At 46.9% G+C, this 17,908-nt stretch overlaps 1 pseudogene; it reads right to left on the minus strand.

Annotated features, from left to right (window-relative positions):
- Positions 1–5,224: 5,224 nt before the first annotated feature.
- Positions 5,225–5,562, minus strand: LOC123823697 (annotated as a pseudogene).
- Between the last annotated feature and the right edge of the window lie 12,346 nt (positions 5,563–17,908).

A 17,908-nucleotide genomic window follows, 5' to 3' on the forward strand; every position in this document is an offset into this window, starting at 1 on the left:
GGCCCACACCTCACCCCTGAAATGCTGGAGGCCCATGTTCCGGGAGCTCTGCAGCCAGGCTTCAGTTGTCTGCCCTCCAGGAGCGTCAGGGCCCTCGGGTGCTGAGCACACTGCCGCGGGCTCCAGCTCAGTCAGAAGCCAGCTCCGAGGACCGGGTGGGTGTTCAGGGGGAGCTCAAGGCAGGACCTGGCCCAGCTTCCCCACGAAGAACTCTTCACCCAGCAGCTCTCCCAGGCTTCACAATCTAAAGCTTGGCATTTCAGATCAAATTCAGTAATTAAAAAAAGAAAAAGGAAAAAGCTTACTTTTAGCAAAAAATATTTTTTTATCTCCAGGTTTAAACTTCCAAAGATGTTCTGAATTCAGCCCAGAAGGGTGCTGAGGGCAGCTCTGTCAACAGACTCAGGAGCAAAGCAACATCCATAGAAGCCACGGCTTACTTAGACAAAGGACAGGGGGCATGGGGGCATACAGGGAGTGTCCAGGGGTGGAGAGAAACTCTACAAGCTCCTTCTCTACAGGCAGATCATGGCCAGTTTCCACCTGGAATATCTTTGGCTTATGTCCAGATTAAATGCCAGTTAGAAAGCTCTACCCACTCGCTCTTTCTGGGCAGACAGCAATGGTGGTGAGCTCTAATCATTTACAAAGGTCACGATCGGGAGTGAGCCCTGGAGCAGTCATTTAAAATTCTATTGATCCCTATTTGTAGTCAGGGAAAGAAAATGGGCACTTGGACTGTATTGTAATTATGAGGCTTCCAGGCAACCGTAAATAGATGTGCAATCTCAATACTGGCAAATACCTGGGAGGAGAAATTATTACTCTGGTGTGGCACGTTGCTAGGAAAGGTTGAAGATAAAATTGCACATAAAAAAAATCAATCATCTTTTAGCTAATTTGCCCTGCTCACCACCCATCAGGGTTATCACAATTATCAGATGTCTGCTGAATATATTAAGAGGTGGGTCTACTTGCTAAAAATGATCACCAAGAAAGCAAAAGGCCAAACACGCAGTGGGGACTCTGGGGAGATGATATTTTGGAGGTGGGTGGGGCCCAGGGCACACAAAGGAAGAGCCTCTTGCTGAGGGACAGGGAAGTGAGGGGGCAGAGTCACCAATGGCACAGGCACCTGTAGCCGAGGTACCTTCCATGGACACTGCCAACACCATCTCGAGGCCCACCCTGCTGGTGTCTGGGTGAAGCAGTCTGGGAGGAAGGCAGTCTGCTTCAGTCACACAGGGCTGGGGCCCGCACTTTGACATCTATAAACTTAACCCTCACCACGATCATTGGAAATAAGTATTATCAGCCCCTCCCAGTACCAATGGAGAAATGGAGACACAGTGAGGTTCAGAAATGTGACCGAGGTCACACAGAGGTAAGTGGCAGGACAAGGCCCGAAGCTAGCTGGAGTCAGAGATGTGGGTAGAGATGCAGGTGTCACCATATACTGCACCCAGGGCTGGCCATGCCACTCTCCAGCTCTGCCTTGCCTCTCTTCCACACCCTGAGGAAATTCTCTCTCCCTCTGCTTCCTTAGGAGCCTATAAGGCACTAGGCAAAAAATGAGACTTGCTGGATGGCAGACGTTCTTCACCAGGGCTGGAGGGCCTTCTGCCTTCTTCTGGGCTGAGGTTATCTGGTGAGAGGTAAGGCTGCAACAGTCTGGGGGGCTTGGCGCATCCCTGCTTGGGGCGGTCTCCAACATCTTCTCCATCTCATCATGAGTCCTGGCTTCTCAGGTAGATATGTGCAGTGACTCAGCATCCCAGGAGCTCCATGAAAACTACCAGTAGAATGGGCAGTACATCTTTCAAGAATGATACACATTAGCCTTGATTGGTGTGGCTCAGTTGGTTGGGTACATTCCACAAAGTGAAAGGTTGAAGGTTCAATTCCTGGTCAGCTCATGTGCCTATGTTGCAGGTTCAGTCCCTGGTTAGGATGTGAACAAGAGGCAACCAATTGGTGTTTCTCTCTCACATTGATGTTTCTCTCCCTCTCTTTCTTCCTCCCTTCCCCTCTCTATGAAAATAAACAAATACATACATAAATAAATAAATTTATTGTTAAAGAATGATGCACATTAAATCAAGATACCCTTTTATGGGCAAATGACCTGAACAGACACTTCTCCAAGGAGGACATACAGATGGCCCATGGACATATGAAAAAATGCTCAACATCCCCAGCAAATGAAAACCACAATAAGCTATCACTTCACACCTGTCAGAATGGCCATTAATAATAAATCAACAAAAAAGTGCTAGTGATGATGTGGAGAAAAGGGAACTGTAGTGTATTGTTGGTGGGAATGCAGATTGGTGTAGCCACTGTGGAAAATAGTCTGGCATTTCCTCAAAAAATTAAAAATGGAACTGCCTTATGACCCAGTGATTCCACTCCTGGGATTATACCCTAAGAACTCTGAAACACCAATTCAAAAGAACTTATGCACCCCAATGTTCATAGCAGTGCTATTTACAATAGCCAAGTGCTAGAAACCACTCAAGGGCTCATCAGTAGACGAGTGGATCCCCAAACTGTGGTACATTTACAGGATGGAATACTATGCAGAAGGAAGAAGTCCTACCTTTTGCAACAGTATGGATGGAAGTAGAGAACATTATGCTAAGTGAAATAAGCCAGGTGGCGAAAGACAAACCCCATATGACCTCACTTAAAACTGATATATAACAAACAAAATAAACTATCAAGAAAACTAGAACCAGAGACATAGAAACATGCAACAGACTGACAGCTGTAGGAGGGGAGAAGGGAGGGGGGAAATGGTGGGAGGAAGGGGAAGGGACTAGCCAAGGAAGGTGTATGAGTGACGCATGGACATGGGCAACAGAGAGGGCATTGACTGTGGGCTAGAGGGGTGGGTTGGGTGGAGGGGAGCAAAAGGTAAAAAAATTGGGACAACTTAATGGAATAAACAGAAAAAAAAGGGTGAAGATACCTTTTCTCTGTGTGGAATCAGCCCTGCTGGGTGCTGAGGGCAGGGCACGTCCATCGCCGGACGAGGGTGCGGCCACGGGGACTCTCTCAAAGGGCTCAGTGTGAGGCCACAGAATGCCACTTCTAGAAATCTGTCCCAGGGAAGTAGCCAGGGTGTAGATGGGGGCTGACGCACAAAGATGTTGGCTATAGTGCTGTTGATAGTGTGAAAATTGTGAAAACGTAAATACCCAATGTTGGGACTGGTCCACAATGGCATTGGTTAGAATATTAATGCCATTATAGTGTTTTACATAGAGTTTCCAGTGATATGGAAATACCTATGAAAAAAATCTAAAAAACCACCACAACAAAAACTAAGGTATGAAATTATATAAAATCTTATAAAGAAAAGATGCATAGATTACTATGAGGATCACAGGTGATGTGGTTCAGCTTTCAGGTCCTTTAGCTCTTTGCATATTTGTCTGCAGTTAGTGATCATCCTCCCTCTGGCCTCCTGTGACCTTACAGCTGTGACAGGGTCCCGGCCTGAGCAGGGGCAGCTGTGCCCCCAGCAGCCTTGGGAGCCCCAGTTCATCAGAAGGTGCTATTCGGGTTTTTTTATTGTGGTAAACTATGCATAACATGTACCATTTTAACCACTTTAAGTGTACAGTTCAGTGGCACTAAGCACATTCACATTGTTGTGCAAACATTGCTACTATTCATTTACAAAACTTTTATCACCCCCAACCAGACACTCTGTACACATTAAGCAACAATTTCCCATTTCTCCCTCCCCCAGCCCCCCAACCCCCAGCCCCTGGTAATACTCTACTTTCTGTCTCTGTGGATTTGCCTATTCTAGGTACCTCACAGAAGTGGAATCATACAATATTTGTCCTTTTGTGTCTCATTTATTTCTCTTAGTATAATGTCTTCAAGGTTCATTCAAGTTGGCAAAGCCAGCAGGCCTTACCTTTATCGGGCCCCCATTGAACTCAGGATGGGCGGCGTTGCTCCTATGCGACAGCTGAAGAAATGGGGCCACAAGGTGGGATGTGGACTTCTCCTGGGTTTGAGTCTGAGTCCGTCACCCACTGCAGACAGCACAAAACCTCATGAAAGTGGTCCAGAATCAGGTGAAGAGCCGTGATTTGGCTTCTTCACACCTATGCAGGCACCCCACCCCCAAATCCAGAGAATAAATGGTGCATTCCCCCAAAAAGCTTTCCCGACATTGCTAAGTCTTGCATAAAACTCCTACCCTTCTGGACAGCAGGCCACTGCCTGCCCCTTTCCCAAGGTCTGTTCTGGCCCCCTGGCCCTCCAGCCCTCTTCCCACCCATGGGCATTAAGGTGAGCAGGCTCCCTCACCCATCCATTGGTCCATTGCCCTCTCCCATTACATCTTGTCCCTGCAGCACCCAGAGGCTGACAGCCTAAATGCGGCCCAGGGCAGCTGCCGTACCTTGTCCCTTCAAATCAGTCTCTGGAGGGACTTGGTTAGGTCAGAGCAGCAGGACTAAAAGATCCTAGGAACAGGTCTTCTCCCAGCTCACGCTGAAAGCTCCATTGCTGCCACAGGTGGATTTGTGAAAAGTCTGCCTCTGCTAAAGGTGCATTTTCCGCCACCCAGTCACAGCAGTTCATTAATGGTGGAGGCCTCTTAATCACGTGTAATACCTGTTAACAACACACACCTGATAGAATCCATCACCTGTGAACTGATGCTAGGTAATTATCAGGTTTCTACTCTGTTTAATATACCACATTACATCACTAGTGTGGCACATAACCTTCAAAATGGTAGTTTTGTCCTTTTGTGATTCATTTTAATGTAATTATAACAGGAAATCCAGACAGCCCCATCCCTGCGATACCTGACCTTGCTCACATCTCTCCCCTGCCCAGCCTGGGTGACCACAGGGCCGCTCCATGGGCCTCTCCGCTTTCTCTCTGGACTTCTTCACGTCCATTGACCCATGAAAGCCACAGTGACTTGTGTTGTTGTTGGTTTTGCTTTTTTCTAAAACCAGGTTCTGGCCAGCTTTTTTAAATTCAGTTTTTATTTATTATTTATTTATTTATTTATTTATTTAACTTTTGTTGCTCAAGTACAGTTGTCTGCATTTCCTCGCACTACTCCCTCAACCCCAGCCATCCCCACCTCCCTCCCCTGATCCCACCGCACCTTCACAGTTGTTCCTGAAACCCTTCTTCCTCCCCCCACCCCATTATCTCCTCCCACCTCCCCAAGTGGCCAGTTTTATTAAAGAAAAATCGTCATGATTTTCTTTTCAGCAACCTGTTCTGTCATGCTTCTAACGACATCAGAATCACCTGGATGAGTGACAGCTGGTGTGCACACTCAGTATTTCCCACACGCTGTCCCCAAATCCATGCTGTTGCCACTGCAGTGATGGACACCACTCTGGGCCCACACGGCTCAGGCATTGTGCTTCAGGTTTGCTCAGGACTGGGCGTGACTGGTGAACACGACCAGCTTCCCTGGCCTTGTCTGATCATCTGCTGGTACCCCAGCATGTACTTTCCACTTTTCACAACAAGTTAGAACCTAGAGTTGATCAGCTCCAGCGACTTCTTCATTGTCTTAAGTGCGGGATGGCCCACACTCAAGAGCAGCCGCCAAGATGGCCAAAGAGCAAGAAGGGAACCACACTGAACTTTTGAAAATGTAAATCAGATAATGTCAATTACTGCTTCAAAAGCTCCAACAACTTTACATGGTGACAAGACACACCTCAAACTCTCCATTGTTTACAGTGCCCTTCAGGATATGGCCCAGCAGCCACCAGCCTCATCCTTCCACCGGCTCTCTCATTTCCTGTCGCAGACACAAGCCTTCCTCCCTCTCCTCTGAGCACTCACTCCTGGACCTTTGCACTGGCACACCCTCCCCCAGTTCTCTCCTCATCACCCAGAGTCAGGCTACTTGTCACCTCCTCGCAGAGGCCTTCCCAACTGGTCCAGCTGAAGTAGCCCTGTCACTCTCTATCACATTGCCCTATTTATGTTTTGATGCTTATTATCGGTGTCTGAAATGATTTCTTCTATATTACACATTTACCCTCCAAGAACAGAAGCTTTGCATGTTGATAACATTGTACCCTCAGTAACTATCACAGATTAGAGACTCAATAATGTTTGTTGACTGACTGATGGAATAATCTTTAACACATAAATAAATAAATATCTTCCTTTTACGTCAGGTCTCCCTTAGCCTCTGTCCTACAGTTGTATTCCTTGGAGAAACATGCTTGCCTGCCAGTGCCACTTCCTCACAACACATCAACTCCCACCCACCACAGTTAAACTCTGCACCTTTGCTCCACTACAGTGGTTCTCACCAAGGCTGAGAGTGCAGGCCACCTCACCCACCCCAGGGGCCAAGCAGGTTCTAGCCCTGTGCACGCGCAAGTGGGCATGGCTCCAGCTGACTGTGGTCAGGTGGAAATGCAGATACCACAGTTTTAAGAAAACCCAACAATCCAGGTTTGGTTTGGTTTGGTTTTGAATGTGCAGCCTCTCAGTATTTAAATGTTGGCAGGTAACTCAAAAAGAACTGTAACAACACAGGCCACACAAAGAGGTCTGCAAGCTGCCCTCTTGCAACCTCTGCCGGCAGCTGCAGCACTGCTCCTTTGCGGCCCCAGGCCCTTGCCTGCTCTGCCCTTTTGCTGGAGACTGGCCCCTGACCACCCTCCCTGCCCTCACATGCTCCTCTGCTAACTGACCCCAGCTCTCCTTTGTTCTTAGTTCCTGCATCTGATGGAGCCCCTGCAGGGTTGGTGCCTGCCCAGGGGTCTGTCTCCCTTCCATGGATGAGCACCCCAGTGAGGAGAGTGAATATCATCATCTGTTAGAGAACCTGGCACATAGGGATGCTCCACAGATTATTTGTGAAATTATGACTATGTCCTCACCCTTAAGAAAACAAACATTTTCAGAGCAAAGCCATGCAATCACCAAATATGGAAATATAAATATGGTCTAAAGTTCCAAAAGGAGCCCTTAAATTTAGACTTAAGGATTGTCTGGTGTCCTCCAGCAAAAGACCATCCTCGAAAAGCAGAAGCTGCCTGCGTTTTATGGGCAGACTGAGCATTCATCGGTTTGCACGGGTTTGCTGAGAGCACTGAGCCAGTCATCCTGCTTCAAAGGTCAGGACACCCACATCCAACTGCACACCCCTGTGTGGCCCTTATCCACCTTTATCAATACTACTGTGGGTGAAGTTAATCAGCCCTGGGAGTCTGGATGGCATTCCTCTGCCCTGTGGACACCAGCCTGACCTTACTTGGCGGTGTAGCCTACTAACCTCTTACTAGGAAGGAGGTGGGTGGCATCACTTCGAGTAAATCAAGCTGCTGGGTCTTAACACTCTTGTACTGGTTATTGCTGCGATGGCATACCACAAAGTTTAGAATGCTTCCTTTACACCCCGAATTCCACTAAAAGTTGATAATAACCAATACAAAGCAAGGAAGCTAACGTTCAGATATTAAAGTGTAAAGTCATTAGAGCACTCTGCAAGTGGGTTGCAGGGAACAGGTGCACATTTGGCTCATACAGGCAGAAACAGTTCCTCCTGAGACAGTTCAGCAGCTTTGCACTTTCCCAATTGTCTGTCATCAACATGCATTACCTTTAGAATCAGGCAAAGGATGGAATTTTAAGTGTGTTGAGAAACTGTTCATCAATTAGCAGAGTGTGGACTACAGTCCACAGTGCCATTGGCTTTGGGGGCAGAGAGAGGTGGACGAGACCTTGTCCTTTGGGAACTCGTCTGAGACTCAGGAAGCTAGGGCACCGACGAGAAGAGGCAGGAGGATGGCGGGGCGATTGGTCAACAGCCCTCTGGGTGAAGCCCATGGTGGTGGTGGTGGTTAGGAGGGTGGGGGTCCAGGAGGGTCTCATGTCCCGGGAGAAAACATTATGGCTTTCAGTTGCTGTTTTAATACAGCTTTTGTTTCACTGTAGGTGTATGTTTCCACCTCTTCATTTTTTTCTAACTCACGTTCCTGAAGCCAATGACTTGCTACAGAAACAAAGACTTCAACTGCCAGGAGATGGGGTTTTGCCTGAGCACTGATGCACGTGTGGGAGGCCAACCACCCAGCCCTTCTTGAGAAGCTTCTCCTGGGGCACTGGTTTTTCAAGGGACTGTTTCAGTGCCCAGCTCAGAGCCTTGCACACGTAAGTGATGCTGACTGAATGTTGCAGGGTTGCAGACTGACTCCTAGCATCTTCTCTGACCCTGAAAATAGCACAGTCTGTTGGCAGTTGTGAGCACCCTAGAAACAGACTGGAGTTGGACTCTTTTTTTTTTAAGATTTTATTTATTTATTGACATAGAGAAAGGGAGAGAGAAAGAGAAGGGGAGAAACATCAATGTGTGGTTGACTCTCACACACCCCCTACTGGGGATCTAGCCTGCAACCCAGGCATGTGCCTGGACTGGGAGTCAAAACGGTGACCCTTTGGTTCACAGGCCAGCTCTGAATCCACTGGGCCACACCAGCCAGGGCTAGAGTTGTGACTCTTGACCTTCCCCAGAGAGAGGGTGCTAAGGAGATTCGGGGACTTCTGTACTTTAAGCAATATTTAGACATCATGGTCAACCTCCTCCAGTGATCTGGAATGTTTACGTCACAGACAGGACTTGTCTGAGAAGAAGAATGTGGTTTCACCTGGTGGACATGAGGAGATGCCTAAGGATTCCTGAGTCAGAAGGGGCCCAAACTCTGGTCCCCTGGCTCTTCCTCCTGCCTCAAGCCTGACCACTCACCATAGGGAAGGGGGGCTTTTTTTCTTTTTAAAGAGGAGCACATCACATAAAGTTGATAGGTGTGGTACAGCTTGCAATGGTCATTTTACAACAATTTGGAAGCAGCAGTGTATTGTGGTGGTGAAATTCATCACTGTATCCAACACCACCTGGATGGCTGGTATGAATGTGGCTGGATTTTCTCTTTCATGGTTGTAAATCTCTAAGCTGTGAGGCAGAAAGTCTCACATAGCTACAAGATGTAACTGCTAGATTCTCTGAATAGAAGGCTGTTCACTCACCATTCCCCGAGACTGGTAGCCTCCTCCCGGATTGCCCCCACCTTCCCATCACCCAAGCCCTGATTGTTCAACCTCAGAATCTCCTCTCAGTCTGTGCTGGGTCAGACCCTGGCTAGCCCTTGCCTGGATGGTAAAAGCACCTTTGCCACCACCGTGCCCAGTACCTTAGAAAACATTGGGACAGTGCCTCTGGTGTTGTACAAGTGGGCAGGTGAAGGGGGGGCTGGCAAAAGCCTCCTTTAGAAGTGCAAATCTGACGCTGTTTCCACTCTGCCCTAAATTCTTCCATCCTCCCTGCCCTGGGCCCTCACTGCTAAACCCACCAGGCTCATTTCCCCGCATCAGGATGGGAATGAATCCTTGCAGTTCCTGAACACTGTGCACATTCACATCTCCTTGCTCTGCACTTGCAGCTCCCAGACTAGAAAGCTCTTCCCCCACTTCAGTCTAATGAGTCCTCTTCATCCTGTAAAACTCAGTGCCGGTGTCACCTCCCCTGTGACGCCTCCCTCTCCCGGCTGATGCTTTGATACTAAACAGTGCATTCTCTGCATCTCTGCAAACAAGCATCCCATCTGCCTGTCCCTTGTGAGCTTCTTAAAGCAGGAGTTGGTGTCTTTTTTATTTTCGTGTTTCTGGTTTTATGCAATGACTGCAGCAAAAGGCAGGTACTCAAATCCCATTGAGGAATGGAACTAGATGTTTGGGAAGTCCAGCAGGAGGGCCCATGCCACCACCTGGGTGGATCTTCAGTAAAAGTCTCCAGGTCAAACAAGCAGAGACTCTCACAGAGGCAGCTTCTTTTGCCCATGGGATTCCTGGCAGGCCAGTACCCACCATCAGCCCCCCTCTATTTCCCACATCCCATGGTCCCTGCACCCAGGGCTAGAGCTGTGCAGAGGGCAAATGTGTTAAATGTATGCTCCTAAGGAGTCCTGAAGACCTGCACAGGCTCCTGCTGAGTCAGAATGCCAGCTGAGGCAGCCACACATTGACCCCTCTGCCCTTCCACCTGGCTGGGGCTTCGCAGCAGTGGGAATGCAGTTAGAAGCACCCGAGGTAACACTGAGGTGGAATGGCTGGTGCCTGCCCCTGCAGCTGCTCTCCTCTCACTCACCCATGCTCCAGCCTTCCCTTGAGCACTGTGTGTGGGCTCTGCCTGCAAGGCCTTCTCCTCCTGGCAAGCTCTGCTCTGTCCCCAGCAGCCCTCACACACATCTCTCCCTCTGTGACCTCAGTCCCGACTCCTCTCCTCCATGCAGGCTCAGGAGCACATGGCACTTTGTGTGCCAGTGATTTGCTTCTCTGGTTCTTTTCTCCATCTGCACACAGGGTCTTGAGGACAGGGATGGGCTGGGGCAATGTTTTGCATGCAGCAAGTGCTCAATGTGTGCTTGTGGGCACAAAATAAGATGTTCGAAATGGTGGAGAGAACATTCCAGAAAACAGCTACCCTGGTTTATGCCATTCCCAGGAAGAGGATCTTAAATTCTTTCCTTTTGCTAAAGAGCTACTTTTAAACCCTTTGCCTAAATCTCTGCAGGTGAACATGTATGGTTACTGCAGATGCCATGGGTGAGTGGAAATGTTAACCGTGGTTAAGACGTTCATTAGCCACAAAGACTGATGATGGGGTTATTGCATCAGGCTCCTCAGCAGAGACACTCAGACTTCACGGGAGGAGCCCCATCACTTTCATTATGGGAAAGACACACCTTTACCACCCCTCCTTTCAACCAGTGAGATTTCACTGCCTTTCCTTATTCCCATTTAACTGTAATATGTAATTTTGACTAAGTGGTTGGAGAGAAAACCACTGAAACTAATTTCCAGAGTGTCCTGTGCAGGTGGTTATTTTTTTCCTCACCTGAGGACATTTTATTGTTTTTAAAGAGAGAGCAGAAGAGAGAGAGAAATCTTGAATGGTTGCCTCCCCTATGCGCCTAGACCAGGGACTGAACCCGCAACCTGGGCATGTGCAGAAATCAAACCCACAACCTTTTGGTTCCAAGATAACGCGCTCCAACCAACTGAGACACACTGGCTGGGGCGCAGCATGCTGCTTAAAGGTGCCACTGCTTCTGTGCCTGGGTCCAGTCCAATCAAGTCAAAATACTATTTCGACATTTTTTATTTTTTAAGACACACAATACACCTAAAACCTCAATAAATGGGGTCTCCACTACAAAGGAATGACTGAATCAAGGTTACCTGCTCTGCCCTGTTTTTTCCTGAGCAGAGGGGTCCCGGGGAAGCTGGGGAGCGGGAGGTCCTCTGGGACCTGGACCTCACAGGCTCCCTGTGTCCGGGCAGCACTCGCACAGTGAACCGCCAGACCAGACTCCGGCAGCTCCCGGGAAGCAGCTGTGTTCCCCTCTCAACACCCTCTCTCACCAGATGAAGGGCATGGATTCACAGAGAGGAGACACATATTTCAGGCCATTTTTCATACACTGACAAGAAGTAAATTAAGAAATCATGTAAGTACAATACACGAGTCATTCCTTCCTATTGATCACATGTAATTTACATCCTACAAAGATGTGAATTCTTGCATTCTCACTCCGCATGGAAAATCTCAATGATTTATTCATTTCAAATGAAAAATAGAAGGTAGATGAGAAGAATGACTTCACAGACGCATCGTTCTCGGGGCACTGGTGCGAGGCTCTCTCACACACTGCCCGAAGGGCTCCGTGTGCAAGTCCCTCTAATTAACAAGGTGAATCAGGCAGCAGCTCTCTAATTAGTGAGTATGACGAGCCAGCAGAAACAAGCAGGCAGACGGGGACACACGGCTGGCCGACAGAGGCACAGCACATTGCAAGTGAAACATGCAGATTTCTTCTAAATGAACTATTAAAGTAAGACAGTTGGAGAAAAGAACACCTAATTTTAATTCTCATGTGTCATGTGTATTCTTCAGTTGTTCCCAGGGATAACTAGCTTCTTAGTTAGAAAGGTTTGTGTCAGCTCTTTGTACAACATTTCCAGGCAAAGCATTGCTTAAAACATGACATTTGAAACAAGAATCCATGCCTTCATTTGGGACTTATAATCAATTGTGTGTGTTTTAATCCAGTAAGGACTGCATGCCATTTCTCTTTATTCTTAATTCAGTCTAAAAAGTGGAGAAATCTGATGGAAAACCCTTGTCAGAGACTTACTGGGAAGTACTCAGTCCCTGAGGACACACTGCAAGGAGCCCCCAAAGGGCAGAGACCAGCAGAACCTCCCTTTCTCCAAAAAGACAGAGAGGCCCGCAGGGCCATGTCTGGTTACAAACTTGGCCTCCAGGGGAGCCTAGGCTGCACTTGGACATGGGGCTGGCCCACTGGCCATTTGCCCTTGTTTTGCATGTCTTTGCTGACCTGCCAGCCATGATTAGCTAGTCTTTCTGAGTGTACCCAGGAGCTGGGAAGGTGTTTTGAGGGCACCGCCTGATGACCTCCCCACCTGCATCAGCCACACTTTGTGGATACAGCTGGTAGTCACCCCTAGGACAACTGTGTGTCGGCGGGCACACCACCATTTGCATTTACCTCCTAGTTGATGTCTCCAGAGGACATGGCCTCACCAGAAGCCACAGCCACACCATGCAACCCAGTGGGTTTGATTCCACCTAGGACTGTGAATGACCTCTGTGTCGTTTCCATTCTAGCAGGTTTCCATGTAGCCAAAAGGGTGTCGGAGCACACACTGACTCAGATTCAGATGTGACACACATCAACCAGACACCGGCTCTGTGCCAACACCATACCGGGCACATCCTCGGGAGCAGCACTGACAAAAACTGTATAAAACCACTGTTTTATAGTTGGAGGCACAGGGCTTCAGGAGGATGAAGAAGTGTGCCCTGAGTCCCTAACCTAGAAAATGTCACTGGAAGCAGATGGCGAACTCTGCTCCTCCCCTCTCCTTCCCCAGCTCTTGACCAGTGGAACAAAAGGTGTCACTTTCTAAAACTCCTGCCCTTCTCAGTGAAGGCCACTCACAACTCTAAGAGCAGTGAGCAACTCAATGGTTCCTTGCAATGGACAGTCGCTCTGCCTCTCTGGAGAGAAACAAGAGTGACAAGTTTGGTAATGTGGGGCCCTTGTAAGGGCACCCTCCCTCCTCCCCTGCACCATTACTCTCCCTGAAAGATGGACTGATCTGAGTGAAAGATTATTTCAAGGCAAATGTAGGTAGGAAAGATTGGCAAAGTTGTTATGGAGAAGGAGGCAACCCAAAGAAGAGACCGAAGGGAAGCTCTGGCCGCTGGGGAGGCCACAAGCACTGCACTCTGCTGCGGCCTGGGGCTCCCCCACTGTCCACACAATGGCATCTCCCAGTTTAAACTTTCTGTGGGTTTTTCTCTGCATCCAAGCAAGCAGCCCTCCACATGCCCTCTCTTCCCTCTTTAAGGCTTCATTCACAATTGGGTTCTCTATATAATCTTTCGTATTAAGCACACCCTCAACATTGAATAGCTTCTAGCACACACTGGCCCACAAGAACGGTGGTGGCTGAGGTGGGGGAGGGCAAGTGTGTCACCCCAGCTCCTCCCTGGAACCTTTCCCACTGCCTGCCTATGGCAGGCTTCACAACCCACCACAAGGTTCACCCCGATCACCCTCATTCCCAGCTCTTGGTCAGCGGGACCTCTCCCTCTTCCAAATCTGTAGGAAACTGATGGCACTTTCTTGACCATTTATTATGTGTGGTCTATACCATGCTGTCTGTCACCCATGCAGTAGAACAAAACTGTACTTTCAGCTCATCAGACCTGGCTCAAATGTCAGAAATGCCTCTGACATTTTCTGGCCACAACATCCTTACTTACATCCTTGGGTTTCTGTTTCTTTCCTTGAAAAAAGTAGAAGTAACCTTTCATACCTTGAAGAGTTGTTCACATGATCAAATTAATCTATCATATGGTTTCATCAGATGTTTGTTAGTTAGTGGGTACTCAAGAACACTTTAACAAAAATTCTTTTCATTTTGGAGATGGCCTAGTATAGTGAAAACATGATGGAAGTGTTTGAACATTGCTATGTCAGGTAACAATTGCAGGCAGGTCACTCATGAACCAGCTACATGACCTTGTGCAGAACACTAAACCCCGCTGAGCTTTGGTTTTCTAATCCATAATACGGGGTTAGCCGTACCCACTCATAGGTGTGGTTTAATGAAGTAGTGGGTGCCAGAGCCCCGGGCACAGGAGTCACCCAATAAATGTCTTTCAGAAGCAAGAACTTTGTCTCCTTCACCTGCATGTGCCTGGACCTGACATAAGATTGGAACAAGAGATTTGCTCTCAATAAATAGACATTTGTGGAAGGAATGAGAAGAGAAAAGGCATGATAGTTGCATTTTCCTTTTGCAATTTTTATTCTTTATGGCTTTGGACAAGCCACTTACCTTCCACAGTCTTAGCATTTTCCATCTACAAAATGGGAAAAAGTCACCTCATTGGATTGCTTCCAGGATTAATACTTTAAAAAATGTAAGTCTAGGAAAAAAGTACATGAAATTATGGAACAAGAACAATATCAGAAATTTAGTTAATTATTTCAACTGGAATATATATTATAGATAAAAGCATACATTACATTTATTGTAATGCTATATTTTCACTTGATCAAAATATGATGGTCACTTTTTTGCTCAATACCAAACTTTCCCACCTTTTACCTGTGAAGGTGAGCCATTAGAGGTAACTCACAACAGCTGTTTTTACATTAAACATGTACATTTTAAATTTCACTTAAAAATTTGCACATTTTTTTCCTGCAAATAGTTTAAAATGTCTGAACTTTCTTACTGGATAGTTAGTATGTGGTTAAAATTTCAAAGCAATACATTTTTAGGGATTTGCAAAGCATTGAAATAAATAGACTACATTTACTTATGTTTGGAGCAGAATGGTAAATACCCATTTAAGTAAATCATAATTTGTCTTTAGAGTATCTTTTGGTGTTAATGCTTTCCATATACATAACTTGAAATGGTTATTTTATCTAAAAATAACTAAAAATAAAAACACTAGACAGCACTTATTCAGCCCTCAGAACATGGGCGCCTGCTGAGAGAAATTCCTCCCAGCCAGACATTCTTCTAGGGCCACACCAACTTTGCCCGAAGGGAATTTATATTCTTAATTGTTGGGGAAGGTCAACAAGAAGACGTGACCATCGGTTTGACCCTTGAGCTGGAGCCGGGCATCTGGAGGCTCACCACCCCTGCCCCTGTGCTCAGAGCCTTGAGACAGACATGTGGTGTTGAGGCCATGTGAATTGGTATGTTCTGACTGCAGTTAAGTCCCCACTGTTGGGTACATGACTGAACCAGGTTCAGATTACACCTGGGATGTTCCCAAGAAGCTTGTGACCCACAATTAGGGCACTGCTTTTCTGGCAACAGGTAATGTCAGGTCCAGGGCTAAATGGTGAATTATAATTAACAGCTTTAATTCCAAGTTCCCTGGTGGAAAGTCCAGCACAGGGTGGATTTGTTTTCTAGGGCCTCCACTTCAAAATCCTAGAAACTGAGTAGCTTAAACAATAGAAATTTCTCCTTACTTGAAGGTTAGAGATTCAAAATTGAGGTGTCAGCAGGACAGGGTCTTGGGAGGGCTGTGAGCCTGTTCCAGGTCTCCCTCCTAGATGCCGGTATCCTCAAAGTTCCTGGACTTGTAGATGGTGTTCTCCCTGTATCTTTGCCTCTTCTTCCACCTATGCATCCAATTTTCCCTTTTATAAAGACACCAGTCAAATTGGATCATCTTGACTTGGTCATCTGCAAAGATCCTGTTCCTAAATAGGGTCCCTTTCATGGGTACTGGGGATTAGGACTTCAACATCTGTTTGGGACACAGGGAAAACTATTGAGGGTCTCTTGTGTAGAAATCAACGCTCCAAGGCTGCAGCAGGGTAGGAAGCTGCAGCATGTGGCTGGCCTGCTCCTGCCAGACCTCCCAGGAGGCAGCCAGCAGCACCACTGCAGGGTGGGGACTGCCCATCAGCAGCCCTACAGGCTTAGAAGCTGAATGTAACCCATATATGGTGCATTTGTCTTTTGGGGGTTGGGTTCCATGAGGCAAGCTCTCGGGGCAAGCTGCTGTAAAAAAAAATCAGCCTGGTCCTGGCCAGTGTGACTCAGTGGTTGGAGCATCGACCTGTAACTGAAGGGTTGCAGGTTTGATTCCTGGTTAGGACACATTCCTAGGTTGCAAGTTCATCCCAGGTCCAGGCGTGGAAGGCTTATGTGACCCCTGGTCCTGGCATGGATTCCCAGTCTGGGTGTGTAAGAAGGCAATCAATCAATGGTTGCCTTCTCTTACATTGATGTTTCTCTCTCTCCCTTCCTCTTTCCTTCTCTAAAAAAGCAAATGAAAATGTCCTCAGGTGAGGATAAAAAAAATCAGCCTGCCCGTTCATTGAGAGAGAGACCACTCACAGGGAGGGTGATGCTTGGGTCTACATTCTTCTCCTCCAGAAAAAGAACAACTTTGGGGAGAGTGTGGGTTGTGTTTGGGAGCCACAGAGCTTGGTCTCCATCTCCACAGGGGGTCAGCCTGTTTGTTGGGTGAGGTGCTGCCAGGATTTCCTGGGGAGTGTGTGGAGGTGCCTCTCACAGACTCCCTCCCTGCCAACCTTGGTTGGACTAGTCATTCTCCTATGAGACACATCTTTTCTGAGCTACTCCCAGGAAACTTCCTCTTGACAGGCTCACTCTGAAGAACTCAGCTTTGTTCCTCTAGATTTCATCATTTAGCTCTGAGGTCACTCTCTCCTCCCTCATTTCTGGGTTCATGGGGTACCTCACTATGGTCCCCACCTACAAATCCACAGTCTTTCTAAGAATATATTTGCCTCAATTTATTCTCTTTTTAAAAATAAATAAAGTCCAACCTTCTGAGTATGGTACTATAGTCAATTCCCCTCCTAGACAAGGTCTGTTCTTCCTCCCTCATAAATAGGGGCTGACCCGACCAGCTCACCAAGCTCCACACAGTGGGCTCTGAGTAGAGTTGGCAGCATGTGCAAGGCCAGCAGGCACAGTTCTCAAGGGCAGTGTGCACCAGGGCCAGGAGATACAATGTGGCCAAGAAGCAAGGAAGTACTGGAAGAATTCTCTATTTTTTTTTTACTGGGACATTGGTAATTCCTAAAAAAAGGTCTGCAATAAGATCATTCTTCTTGTGCTACATGAAAGTTTCAAACAGATCACTGATATCATTTATACCTCAATAAAGCTGAAAAATAAAGAGAAATGAGATATTAAAAGCAAATAAAACTAAATTCCAATGACTAAACAACTAAATACACAATGAAAAACAAGTCTTAGTCTAAGATCAGTAATACACATCTCTATTAAAATATAATTTGATAGTAAGCAAGTATTAATGCATTAATTGTGCTGCAACTTAGAAAACCACTTAAAAATCAACATTTAGAAGGGGGTGTTGAGATCATGGAAATACGTAACTAAATGATTTCTTACCAAATATGAAGTGATTTTTAAATCTAACCTCTATCTCAATCTTTACTCTATTGCTGAATATGCTTAGCACCTGATTCCTTCCTTTAAGTTTAGACTAATCTCCCATTTGCATCTCTGACACCTCTCTACAGCCTACTCGACTTGTCTGACACATTTTCCAGATACTATGAGGACTCTTTGTGGGAGAGAAATTTCTTAACCTTACCATTTGGGGACGTTAGTAAGTTTTTAGGAGGTCTGACATGTGAATAGAATCTCTGGCAAAAAAGGTAGAAAGCCATTAAAATAGAATTATCATTAGTTTTTAACATTTAGAAGAACCCTAAAAGAAGATCCCCCAAATAGCTATATTTGTAAAATGTTTAAGTGTGTCTGT

This window comes from Phyllostomus hastatus, unplaced genomic scaffold (assembly GCF_019186645.2).
Source record: "Phyllostomus hastatus isolate PE091 unplaced genomic scaffold, TTU_PhHast_1.1 phas_contig_5, whole genome shotgun sequence".
NCBI classification, from domain to species: Eukaryota; Metazoa; Chordata; class Mammalia; order Chiroptera; family Phyllostomidae; genus Phyllostomus; species Phyllostomus hastatus.